The sequence below is a fragment of the Salvelinus namaycush genome, unplaced genomic scaffold (assembly GCF_016432855.1).
Source record: "Salvelinus namaycush isolate Seneca unplaced genomic scaffold, SaNama_1.0 Scaffold488, whole genome shotgun sequence".
NCBI classification, from domain to species: domain Eukaryota; kingdom Metazoa; phylum Chordata; class Actinopteri; order Salmoniformes; family Salmonidae; genus Salvelinus; species Salvelinus namaycush.
Window position 1 is genome coordinate 43,951 of NW_024061184.1, and position 12,880 is coordinate 56,830.

Genomic DNA, 12,880 nt, shown 5'->3' on the forward strand with positions numbered 1-12,880 from the left:
TTAGTGCCTTGTCGCAAACAGGATGCATGTTTTGAAATATGTTTTATATGTACAGGCTTCCCTCTTTTCACTCTCAGTCTTCTCCTATCACAGCCACTTTACTCTGTAAATGGTTTAAAATCACCATTGGCCTCATGGTGAAATCCCCGAGCGGTTTCCTTCCTCTCCAGAATCTGAGTTAGGAAGGACGTCTGTATCTTTGTAGTGACTATGTGTTTATACACCATCCAAAATATAATGAATAACTTCACCATGCTCAGAGGGATATTCAATGTCTGCTTTTTTCTACCCATGTATCAATAGGTGCCCTTCTTTGTGAGGCATTGGAAAATCTCCCTGTTCTCTGTGATTGAATCTGTGTTTGAAATTCACTGCTCGACTGAGGCACCTTACAGATAATTGCATGTGAGGGGTACAGAGATGAGGTAGTCATGTAAGAAACTATTGCACACAGAGTGAGTCCATGCAACTTATTATGTGACTTATTAAGCACATGTTCACTCCTGAACTGATTTAGGCTTGTCATAACAAAGGGGTTGAATACTTATTGACTCAAGACATTTCAGTTTTTCATTTTTAATTAATTTGTGAAAAATTTGAAAAACATAATTCCACTTTGACATTAAGGGAAATTGTGTGTAGGCCAGTGACTAATCTCAAGGTAATCCATTTTAAAATCAGGCTGTAACACAATAACGTTTGGAAAGAGTTGAGGGGTGTGAATAATTTCTGAAGGCTCTGTAAATATTTTGTTCTAGAGTTCGTGAAGCAGCTGATAATAGTGTCCACTGCTGATGCTGAAACTTCGGATATTCTGAATATTGATTTGCTATTTTCCATAGGAGTGAGAGTTGTGGTCTTGTTTGAAAATCCTTGAGACAGTTCCCTGACAGAGTCTACAAGGAAATTGTTAATAGTGGTGAATATCAAATTACAGTCTAACTTTGAATTTGGGATGGTTTTGGGAATTTTCAGCTCCTCTCCTTGTTTTTTTGATAAGGTTTCCCCAAATCACTTTGCCATTTCCTTTCACTTCGTTGATAACTCTGAGGAAGACATCTGCTTTTGCTTTTTTATACTCCTCACCACCTTGTTTCTCAGTGATGTACATATATGTCTGTCATCATTCTGAACAGATTTCAGTGCTTTTTTCAAAGGAAATATCCTTTTCTCTCATCTGCAACGAGAGGTCCTTGTTGAGCCATGGTGGAGAGATTTTACGTCTTGGCTTAAGGTGGAATTTCCTGTTAAAAAAGGTATTCACTTTGTCAAAAGCTGACAGAATGTTATGTATACAGACTCTGGGTCTTCATTCCAAAACAGATGAGACGAGTCAATTTGACTTATAGCTGCATCATAGTTACTGCATCATAGGGGGTTTGGCATAGAGTCATCTGACCCCGACCAGGAGCGCACCCTCCCTCGCTCCAACACGCACAACTTCACCCTGTCGGAATAGCTAATGGGCCAATTCGGAAATGCCCAACACTGGGACCCCGACCTTCGGCAGGCTATGCGGAAGGTGAAGAGGACAGATGGGAGGAGTATCGGCTCGGAGGTGGGAAAACTTAGAGGGGTAGAACAGGAACTGTTAATGGTGCCCCGTTCATACAGAGATGTTGTGTTACACATGGCCCATACAGATGTACTGGGGGTCACCTCGCCAGGGAGAAGAACATCGAACGGATGCGATGGCGTTTCTATTAGCTGAGGATTACTCAATCTGTCACAAAGTATTGCAAATCTTGTGACACCTGCCAACCCACTGCTCCTAAGCGAACATACCATAACCCTCTTATCCCTTTCACAATTATGAACACCAGATGAAAGATACACATCTTGTGAATCCAGCCATCATTTCTGATTTTTAAAATCAGGGAAGACACAATATGTATTTCTATTAGCTAACCACGATAGCAAAAGACACAACTTTTTTTCCCCACCATTTTTTTCCTGCATAGGTAGCTATCACAATTTCGACCAAATAAAGATATAAATAGTCACTAACCAAGAAACAACTTCATCAGATGACAGTCTGATAACATATTTATTGTATAGCATATGTTTTGTCAGAAAAATGTGCATATTTCAGGTATAAATCATAGTTTTACATTGCAGCCACCATCACAACTCTCACCAAAGCAACTAGAATAACTACAGAGACCAACGGGAATTACCTAAATACTCATCATAAAACATTTATGAAAAATACACAGGGTACAGCAGATGAAAGACAAAGATCTTGTGAATCCAGCCAATATTTCAGATTTTTTAAGTGTTTTACAGCAAAAACACAATATAGCATTATATTAGCTTACTACAATAGCCAACCACACAACAGCATTGATTCAAGAAAACAATAGCGATAACGAATAAACCAGCAAAATATATTAATTTTTTCACTAACCTTCTCAAACTTCTTCAGATGACAGTCTTTATAACGTCATATTACACAATACATATAGAGTTTGTTCGAAAATGTGCATATTTAGCGGCACAAATCGTGGTTATACAATGAGAATAGTAGCCAAGCTGCCAACAAAATGTCGGGAGAAATCTTGGGAGAGGCACCTAATCTAATCAGTAACTAATCATAAACTTGACTAAAAAATACAGGTTGGACAGCAAATGAAAGATACATTAGTTCTTAATGCAACCGCTGTGTTAGATTTTTAAAATTATCATTACTACGACATACAGCGTGCGTTAAAGTGAGACCGCACCGAAATTAATGGCGGAAAAATAGTTTTACATTTTTCAACAGAACAACGAATTAACATCATAAATACTTCTTACTTTTTGATGAGCTCCCTTCAGAATCTTGGGCAAGTTGTCCTTTGTCCAGAGAAATTGTTGCTCGGTTGTAGATTGTCGCCTTCAACTTTGGAATTAGCAGTAAACATTAGCCATGTGGCGAAGACGTGTCCAACTCACTATAACGCAGCACTAAGAAATATCCGAAAAACGCAATATACTAATATAAACTGATATAACTCGGTTTAAAATAACAACATTATGATGTCTTTAACACCTATATCGAATAAAATCAGAGCCGGATATATCTAAGGCCTATAACGGGAGCTTTCCAGAACGCAATCCTGAGGTCTGTCTTGCGTCATGGCGAATGATGAAAGGAGTGGACCCCACGTTCCCAGACCATTTATATGGCTTCAGATCTGCCTAGCAACTCTATTCCAATTCTCACTATTTGCTGACATCTAGGGGAAGGCGTATGCTGTGCATCTCGACCAATAGAAGACATGCAAATTAATAAACTGACCCCAGAACAGCCAGCCTGATTTCAGATTTTTCACTTCCTCACAGGAAAATTGCTCCAACTTGAGTTCTGTTTTACTCACAGATATAATTCAAACGGTTTTAGAAACTAGAGAGTGTTTTCTATCCAATAGTAATAATAATATGCATATTATACGAGCAAGAATTGAGTACGAGGCAGTTTAATTTGGGAACAAAATTTTTACAAAGTGAAAACAGCACCCCCTATTGAGAAAAGGTTAACATAACTGATTTGGCAGGCAAAAACCTGAGAAAAATCCATTCAGGAAGTTTTTTTGGGGGGGGTTGTAGTTTTCTATTCAATGCCATTACAGTATCCCTTGACTTAGGACTCAACTTGCAGTTTCTATGCCTTCCACTAGATGTCAACAGTCTTTAGAATGTGTTTCAGTCTTGTATTCCGAAAAATGAGGAAGTAAGAGCAGTCTGAGCAATCACGGAGCTTTTTCCTGCGCAAGACCGAGAGAGTGCGTTTCTTGTTTCCATTTTATATTGACGATGTTATTGTTCAGTTGAAATAGTATCGATTATTTAGGCTAAAAACAACCTGAGGTTTGAATATAAACATCGTTTGACATGTTTCTATGAACTTTACGCATACAATTTTGATTTTTTTGTCTCCTGTTTTGACTGCGTTTCAGCCTGTGGATTACTGAAGAAAACGCGCAAACGGAGGTTTTTGGGTATAAAGAGACTTTATCGAACAAAAGGAACATTTATTGAGTAAATGAATGTCTGCTATATGAATCAAAGGTAAGGGATTAATTTTATCTCTATTTCTAAATTGTGTAACTGTTCTATCTGGCTGGCTACTGTTTGTAATGATTTGTCTTGTGGGCTATGTTCTCATAATCGTAATGTATGCTTTCGCCGTAAAGCATTTTTTAAAATCTGACACCGTGGTTGGATTCACAAGAAGTTAATCTTTAAACCTATGTAAAATATGTTTTGTTTTCTGAATTTTTATAATGAGTATTTCTGTATTTGAATTTGGCGCCCAGCAGTTTCACTGGCTGTTGAAGTGGTGGGACGTTACCGTCTCACGTGCCCAAGAGAGGTTAAACTAGACATCAGGCCGATGCCGATGTTGGCATTTTTAGCTAATATCGGCCGATTCCGATATGCTCGCCGATATATCGTGCATCCCCAATTTACATCCCTGTTAGTGAGCATTTCTCCTTTGCCAAGATAATCCATCCACTTGACAGATGTGGCATATCAAGAAGCTGATTAAACAGCATGATATTTACACTGGTACACCTTGTCCTGGGGACAATAAAAGGCCAATCAAAAAATGTGCAGTTTTGTCACACAACACAATGCCACAGATGTCTCAAGTTGAACAAAACGGAGGTTTTTGGGTATAAAGAGAATTTATCGAACAAGAGGAACATTTATTGAGTAAATTAATGTCTGCTGAGTGCAACCATATGAATATCATCAAAGGTAAGGGATTAATTGTATCTCTATTTCTAAATTGTGTAACTGTTCTATCTGGCTGGCTACTGTTTGTAATTATTTGTCTTGTGGGCTATGTTCTCATAATCGTAATGTATGCTTTCGCCGCAAAGCATTTTTTAAATCTGACACCGTGGTTGGATTCACAAGAAGTTAATCTTTAAACCTATGTAAAATATGTTTTGTTTTCTGAATTTTTATAATGAGTATTTCTGTATTTGAATTTGGCGCCCAGCAGTTTCACTGGCTGTTGAAGTGGTGGGACGCTACCGTCTCACGTGCCCAAGAGAGGTTAACTACAGAGGTAACAAAACTGTACTTCAAATCTATGATACTCCCCCACTTAACATATTACCTATTACCTACATATTACCAAGCCCAAGCTTGCTGTACAACATTAAAACCCATTCAGTCTGTCTACAAACAGGCTCTCAAAGTGCTTGATAGGAAACTCAATAGCTATAATCACTGTTACATTCTCAGAAAGCATGAGCTCCTGAGTTGGAAAAATACTATGCAATACACTGACACCTGTCTTATTCAAGATTCTAAATGTCCAGGCTCCCCCTCCACTCAGTACTTTTGTTAAACAGAAAACCCAAACCTTATGGCAGCAGATCCACAAGGTCCGCCATGAGAGATGACTGTATAGTTCCCTTAAGGAAAAGCCCCTTTAGTCAATCTGCTTTCAGTGTGAGAGCTTCCCATTTCTGGAATACCCTGCCATTAGACACACACAACTGTGATTAATTTGCACTGTCCCTGTAAAAATAAAAATAAACTCAAACTGCAATCCACTTTAATGACCTGACATTGGTCCACGTAATGGAAACAGATTATAATGTTAGAATACATTAACTTCCTGCTCAAATTCACTAAGAAACAATCATCAGAATCTTAACTTTTCCTTATTCGCACCTGAATCCCTTACAGCCCAACATATCCCAGCGCTCACAACCAACTCTCCTATTTTTACCAGTAGGCAAAAATATAACCCCTACTTAAACAACATTCTGCCTTACCTCTATTGTAAGATCAAACTTTACAACTTTCTCTTCTCTTTCGGTTTCACACTTCTGAAATGTCCAAGACTTTAAAAATAACATGTAAAGCGCCAAATTTATAAAATACATCAGTCAACCCTTTAGAATAAGAAACACATTTCGGTGGGGGGCACAACTCTATCGCAATTACCTATCCGCTTATTATTATAATTCATTAGATTTAGGTAACTGTCTCTTGTTTGATTCAGCTATTTAAATACAACCTCAATTCTCAAAATGTTATTTCAGCAGACCATTTAGGCAACAGACAACGTATTACATCGAACTCGCCTCGCTATTTAAGTTGAATGAATTCGTCTTTCAATTTGAACGAAACAATCTATTAAAACATTCAGTTTATATCTTAAACAAACACTAGCGACCGTATCTTTCCAGGCAAAACATACCAATAGTTGAATTACAATTAGAAACACAGATTTTAGTCCATTGGTGCATAGGCTGGGAAACAAACCCGGGCCTCCCGCGTGGCAGGAGAGAATTCTACCACTGAACCACCAAAACCATTGAAAGGATGAAAAAACTCTGCAAATAACCCAATTACAAATGAATAGATTAGCAGTCAAATAGTTAAATCGACATTCATTGACTAGGAAACAGATCTTGCGCATTTTAATAAAAGTAGATTGTTTTCTCATGCAACGTATTTTGATTACTTTACTACATCACATTAATCACGCAATGATAATTAGTTTGATGTATACCCTAGGCGTTGTACGACATTATAAATTATGTTGAGATTTCATCTTAATTCGCTCAAGTCTATTCAATAAATCCAGCAACTACACTCATACTGGGAAGAAAAAATTTAACATTTTCAGACCTTAAAACCTCTCTGGGATATTTGGGATGGTAGCGTCCCATCCCGCCAACAGCCAGTAAAAGTGCAGAGCACCAAATTCAAAACAAAAAAAAATCTCATAATTAAAATTCCTCAAGCATACAAGTATTATACACCATTTTAAAGATAACATTTGCGTTAATCCAGCCACAGTGTCTGATTTCAAAAAGGCTTTACAGCGAAAGCACCACAAACGATTATATTAGGTCACCACCAAGTCACAGAAAAACACAGCCATTTTTCCAGTCAAAGAGAGGTGTCACAAAAAGCAGAAATAGAGATCAAATTAACCACTAACCTTTGATGATCTTCATCAGATGACACTCATAGGACATCATGTTACACAATACATGTATGTTTTGTTCGATAAAGTGCATATTTATATCCAAAAATCGAATTTTACATTGGCGTCTTATGTTCAGTAGTTCCAAAACATGCGGTGATTTTTCAGAGCCACATCAATTCACAGAAATACTCATAATAAACATTGATAAAATATACAACTATTATACATGGAACTTTAGATAAACTTCTCCTTAATGCAACCACTGTGTCAGATTTTTTTTTAACTTTACCGAAAAAGCACACCGTGCAATAATCTGAGTACGGGCTCAGAGCCCAAACCAGCCAAAGAAATATCCGCCATGTTGTGTAGTCAACATTAGTCAGAAATAGCATTATAAATATTCACTTACCTTTGGTGATCTTCATCAGAATGCACTCCCAGGAATCCCAGTTCCACAATAAATGTTTGATTTGTTCGATAATGTCCATCATTTATGTCCAAATAGCTTCTTTTGTTAGCGTGTTTTGTAAACAAATCCAAAGTCACGAAGCACGTTTACTAGGAGCAGACGAAATGTCAAAAAGTTCCATTACAGTCCGTAGAAACATATCAAACGATGTATAGAATCAATCTTTAGGATGTTTTTAACATAAATCTTCAATAATGTTCCAACCGGAGAATTTCTTTGTCTGTAGAAAAGCAATGGAACGCGAGCTAATTCTCTCATGACCACGCGTCATGAGCCCGTGGCACTCTGCCAGACCACTGACTCAAAGAGCCCTTATGAGCCCCTCCTTTACAGTAGAAGCCTCAAACAAGTTTCTAAAGACTCTTGACATCTAGTGGAAGCCTTAGAAAGTGCAACATGACCAATATCCCACTGTATCTTCAATAGGGAATAAGTTGAAAAATACCAACCTCAGATTTCCCACTTCCTGGTTGGATTTTTTCAGGTTTTCGCCTGCCATATGAGTTATATACTCACAGACATCATTCAAACTGTTTTAGAAACTTCAGAGTGTTTTCTATCCAAATATACTAATTATATGCATATTCTAGCTTTTATGGCTGAGTAGCAGGCAGTTTACTCTGGGCACTTTATTCATCCAAGCTACTCAATACTGCCCCCCAGACACCAAGAAGCTAAGGGCAGTTTTATTTCAAATGTTGTACCCAGACGGAGATAATCCAATAAGCATTTTATAGTTCCATCGTTAGGGTAAATTAACCAAAAGTGGACACACTCCAATCAATTGCCACAATTGCCCAGATTTTGTAGGCAGTTTAATAGTGCTTAAACCTTATATTTATCAAATTATCCATTTAAAGATACCAACTCAAAACCTATGTACGTCTACGAATGGCTGGTTTAAATTGTATCTAATTATATTGTCAGCATTACTTTATCAAATCTCTAGTAATCGATTATACACACATACAATTTATCATATTTTCATATATTCACAGAATCCATATAAAACATAAGAAATTCGTAGGTACTCACACAGAACTTTAATGATCCACCGCACAGGATTGGTCAGATGTCCACACAGAACTGGTCAGATGTCCACACAGATCATCAGAACATAATTGAACGGTTACCCACACAGATTCAACCTACCGCGCTCACACAGAACGCTCCTACAAAGATTACCTAGTGGTCCCAAAACAAAATACTCACACAGAGTAACCCAGGGCATACCTGGCTAGCACATTTAAAATCATTGGAATTCACCACTTCTGAGGCTCACTTAGACAGTCACACAGACACTTTCAGAACGAGGTCCTTCTTCCAATAGGGCTTCACCAAGTACCGTGTTTCACACAGAACGCACAGTCACCTTAGACCCTCACCCCCACAGACCACACCAATCCCCACTGTGATCAATTCAGTGTCAGGGCGTCTCTAGGTCGCCCGCAACCGACCAGTGGCAGAGTATCTTTGAGTCCGCAAACTCTCAGATTACTCTCCTCTGACTCGGCCCTGCTTACGCCTCCAAGGTGCCCCCCTCACAAAGGAATACACACTCAGAGCTTACGTAACAGAGGCTTATCTAAAAACTTGACTTCAAGTGTGGTTTGCTCACCTCTTTAAAAAAAAAAAAAAAACTAAGTTTGAGATGTGGTATCCACTCGGCTCGCTGCCTCTCAGATCAAAGGTGGGTCCATCTGCTTCGTTCCTGAAGTGTGGTTTCCCTGAGATCCCAAGTTTGAGGGATCCGTTGTGCATGATTTGCCCAGATCGTCGGGAGCGGTCACCGAGTGAAGATTCACGTCCCATCCCCGTCGCCAAATGTGGTGGCTAATTTCTGTATTACCAAATGAGGAGAAACAAACTTCACACACCAGTCAGAGTTATACTTAAACTACATCTTTAAATATAAGAGCTTTGCATTAGCAATGACTTTCAACGATTCACCATTTCTAATGAACCGTTGATAGTGACAACACAAAAGTAGAAAGATCTTTTATAGCCAAGATACACCCCTCTCAACCTACATGACGAACAACAGATACCTAGAATGGTCACAAGGTTAAGATTTGTATGAAAGGTATCTACTTCATTGTAAAGACCAGTGTCTGGTCCTCCTACTCCAAACTGGAACCGTCTCTCCCTGGTACGGTATAGAAGAGAAACATTAGCTCATGTTCTCTGGAATGCTCTTTAGGTTTTATTACCCAAAGACATCGTAAATCTCCTCTGTCAGTGCGATCTCATAGAGGCCCTCCTCAGTAGAACACACACAAAATAGTTAACAGAATACTCTATTCTGTCAAATAAAACAACCATTATAATGCAATACAAGCATTATAGCATAATCTTGCAGTTTTCCACGACAGTGGTAAATATGATCAAATATATATTTATCTATGCTATTATTATGCTAACATTTTAGCTACATTCAACAAGCAACATCTAAAATGAAAGTCATGTAATGTTTGGTTATGTAACTAAACATCCACTAGGTGGTGGCATTGATCCACTCTTGAATATAGCTTTGCTGTGTGTGTATTCATAGAAGACATGCAAATTAAAGTTTGAATGGTCACATGCAGTGTTAGCAGATTTTAATTTTATAGCTTATAGTTCCGACAGTGTAGTAATATCTAACAAGTAATATCTAACAATTTCCAAAAACGACCTACTACACACAAAATCTAACAATTAATCTAACAATTCCCCACAAACTACATAACACACACACAAATCTAAAAAGGCTGAATGAGAATATGTACATATAGATATATGGATGAACAGTGGCCGAGCGGCATAGGCATGGTGCAATAGATGGTATAAAATACAGTATATACATATGATATGCTTAATGTAAAATATGTAACCATTATTAAAGTGGTTTATTTAAATAAGCATTGTTTAAAGTGACTAGTGATCCATTTAATAAAGTGTCCTGTGATTGGGTCTCAGTGTTGGCAACAGCCTCTCTGAGTTAATGATTGCTATTTAACTGCCTGATAAATATGTTTTATCCAAAACAGTTTGGGGATAAATCCCTATGTAGGCCCTAGGTTTTATCCAAAACATTTTGGGGATAAATCCCTATGTAGACCCTAGGTTTTATCCAAAACATTTTGGGGATAAACCCCTATGTAGGCCCTAGGTTTTATCCAAAACATTTTGGGGATAAACCCCTATGTAGGCCCTAGGTTTTATCCAAAACATTTTGGGGATAAACCCCTATGTAGACCCTAGGTTTTATCCAAAACATTTTGGGGATAAACCCCTATGTAGGCCCTAGGTTTTATCCAAAACATTTTGGGGATAAACCCCTATGTAGACCCTAGGTTTTATCCAAAACATTTTGGGGATAAACCCCTATGTAGGCCCTAGGTTTTATCCAAAACATTTTGGGGATAAACCCCTATGTAGACCCTAGGTTTTATCCAAAACAGTTTGGGGATAAACCCCTATGTTGACCCTAGTCCATTCTCATTTATCAAATAAATAAAACATGAAACAATAACCCCTCCTCTCATTAAATATATAAATATATATGTTTATATAATACCATATTAAAAAACATTCATTTAATAATATACAATATATTCATATTTATGAACAGGCCTATTTAGATATAAAAAGCATTCATTATATTGTAATTTCCAACTCACCGTCAAAATTCTCCATGGGGGGGGATAAAGGATTCCCTGATTATCTTTTAGCTGTTCTGTCTTTAGAGCTGCAAAGCTACTGGGTCCTTCATGTGAAAATGTAAGGACTCTCTGCTTATAGGGGAGTAGGGGCAGGTATCCTCTTAGTTTAAGAGAATGGCCTGATTGCTTGCGACAACCACACCACGACACATACTGAGAACCCATTCTGCCATTTAAAAAAAAAAGGGTCTTTTAGAGGTTCAGAGGTCATGAGGTCCTTGGACGCCACAGCACCCTACTGTTTTCCGACAGTTGTTTCAAAGACCCACACACATAGAGACATAGGAAGAGCGGTCATTCATTGAAGATGTATACACTTTTCTTTTTTAAAACCCCTTTTATTTTCTTCTAAAATGTAAATACATAAATGCCATTTATATCCTTTAAATGTTTACATGTATAATTATTCTTTAATTCCTTTTTTAGAAAATAAGGTCATCAGCATGTTTCTCTGCTTGTAATCAAACGACCTCCCACACACAACCACATGTTGGAGGTGACAGAGGTCATCAGCCCCCACGGACAGATCCTTACACACACACAAACACACGCACACACGCACACACACCGAGAGAAAGAGAGAGAGAGACAGAGAGAGAGACAGAGATAGCCTGATATTTCATTCAATGTAAATTACTTGTTTTTTTAATCTTTAGTACCTAAACGCGTAGATCTTACGCAAATGCCACTGTCCCATAGATACATAGATTTCAAGCAATTGAATAGGATGGCCCTGGAACAGAGCCTCGATTTCAGATTTTTCACTTCCTGTCAGGAAGTTTGCTGCAAAATGAGTTCTGTTTTACTCACAGATATAATTCAAACAGTTTTAGAAACTTGAGAGTGTTTTCTATCCAAAAGTAATAATAATATGCATATTGTACGATCTAGAATAGAGTACGAGGTCGTTTAAATTGGGCACGATTTTTTCCCAAAGTGAAAAGAGCGCCCCCTACACACTAACAGGTTTTAAACCAAAAGTCTGAAATTAGAAAAAGCACTGTGTGGTTGATGACTCATTCCAGTATGTAAGTGGCACCTCACTCATGGGGTTGATAATTACAGGAACAGTCGATACCTCAATTTATGTACCAGCCCGTATACGATGTATATGTGATAAATGACACAGAACCCCAGGTGTAATAGTTAGAAATTCCAGAGGGTCTAATGGAACCTTGTGTGAGGAACTTGGTTATAGATTAGGACGAACCAAGTCAGTACTGAGATACTGGGTGACAAGTGATTGAAAGTGTTATATGCGCTTGATGTTCTTACCTGAGGGAAGGCATTGTTTTTTTTTTATATATGTATAATTGGTGGGATTACAGATTTGGTGTGGGACAATTGTTGTATGAGTTGAGTGTATTTGATAACAGTGAATGGACATATGCTGAAATAAATCTAGACTGGTATAGACAACAAGTCTTTAAGACTAGTACAAGAAAGGATACATTTGCGAATTGCGTATTGGGAAAGACATGTTGTTAGTTTACTCTTCCATTACATCCATAAGAGAAGAGACAGGGAGACTCCCGTACTGAAGTTAAAATACAATTGAAACAATTGTGATTATTCACCACACATATGTGGAACCATTTACAGTAGCGTGGTTAGTGAATAAATGTAGTGAAACTAAAGAAGAGGGGTTAGAGAAAATAGAACTGTGTTGGGTATATCATCCTATGTTAGGTTCTACTACCCGTATACAGGGATAGAACTGGGTTTTTCTACAGTACCATACAGATAAGTCACTCAGTCCACATT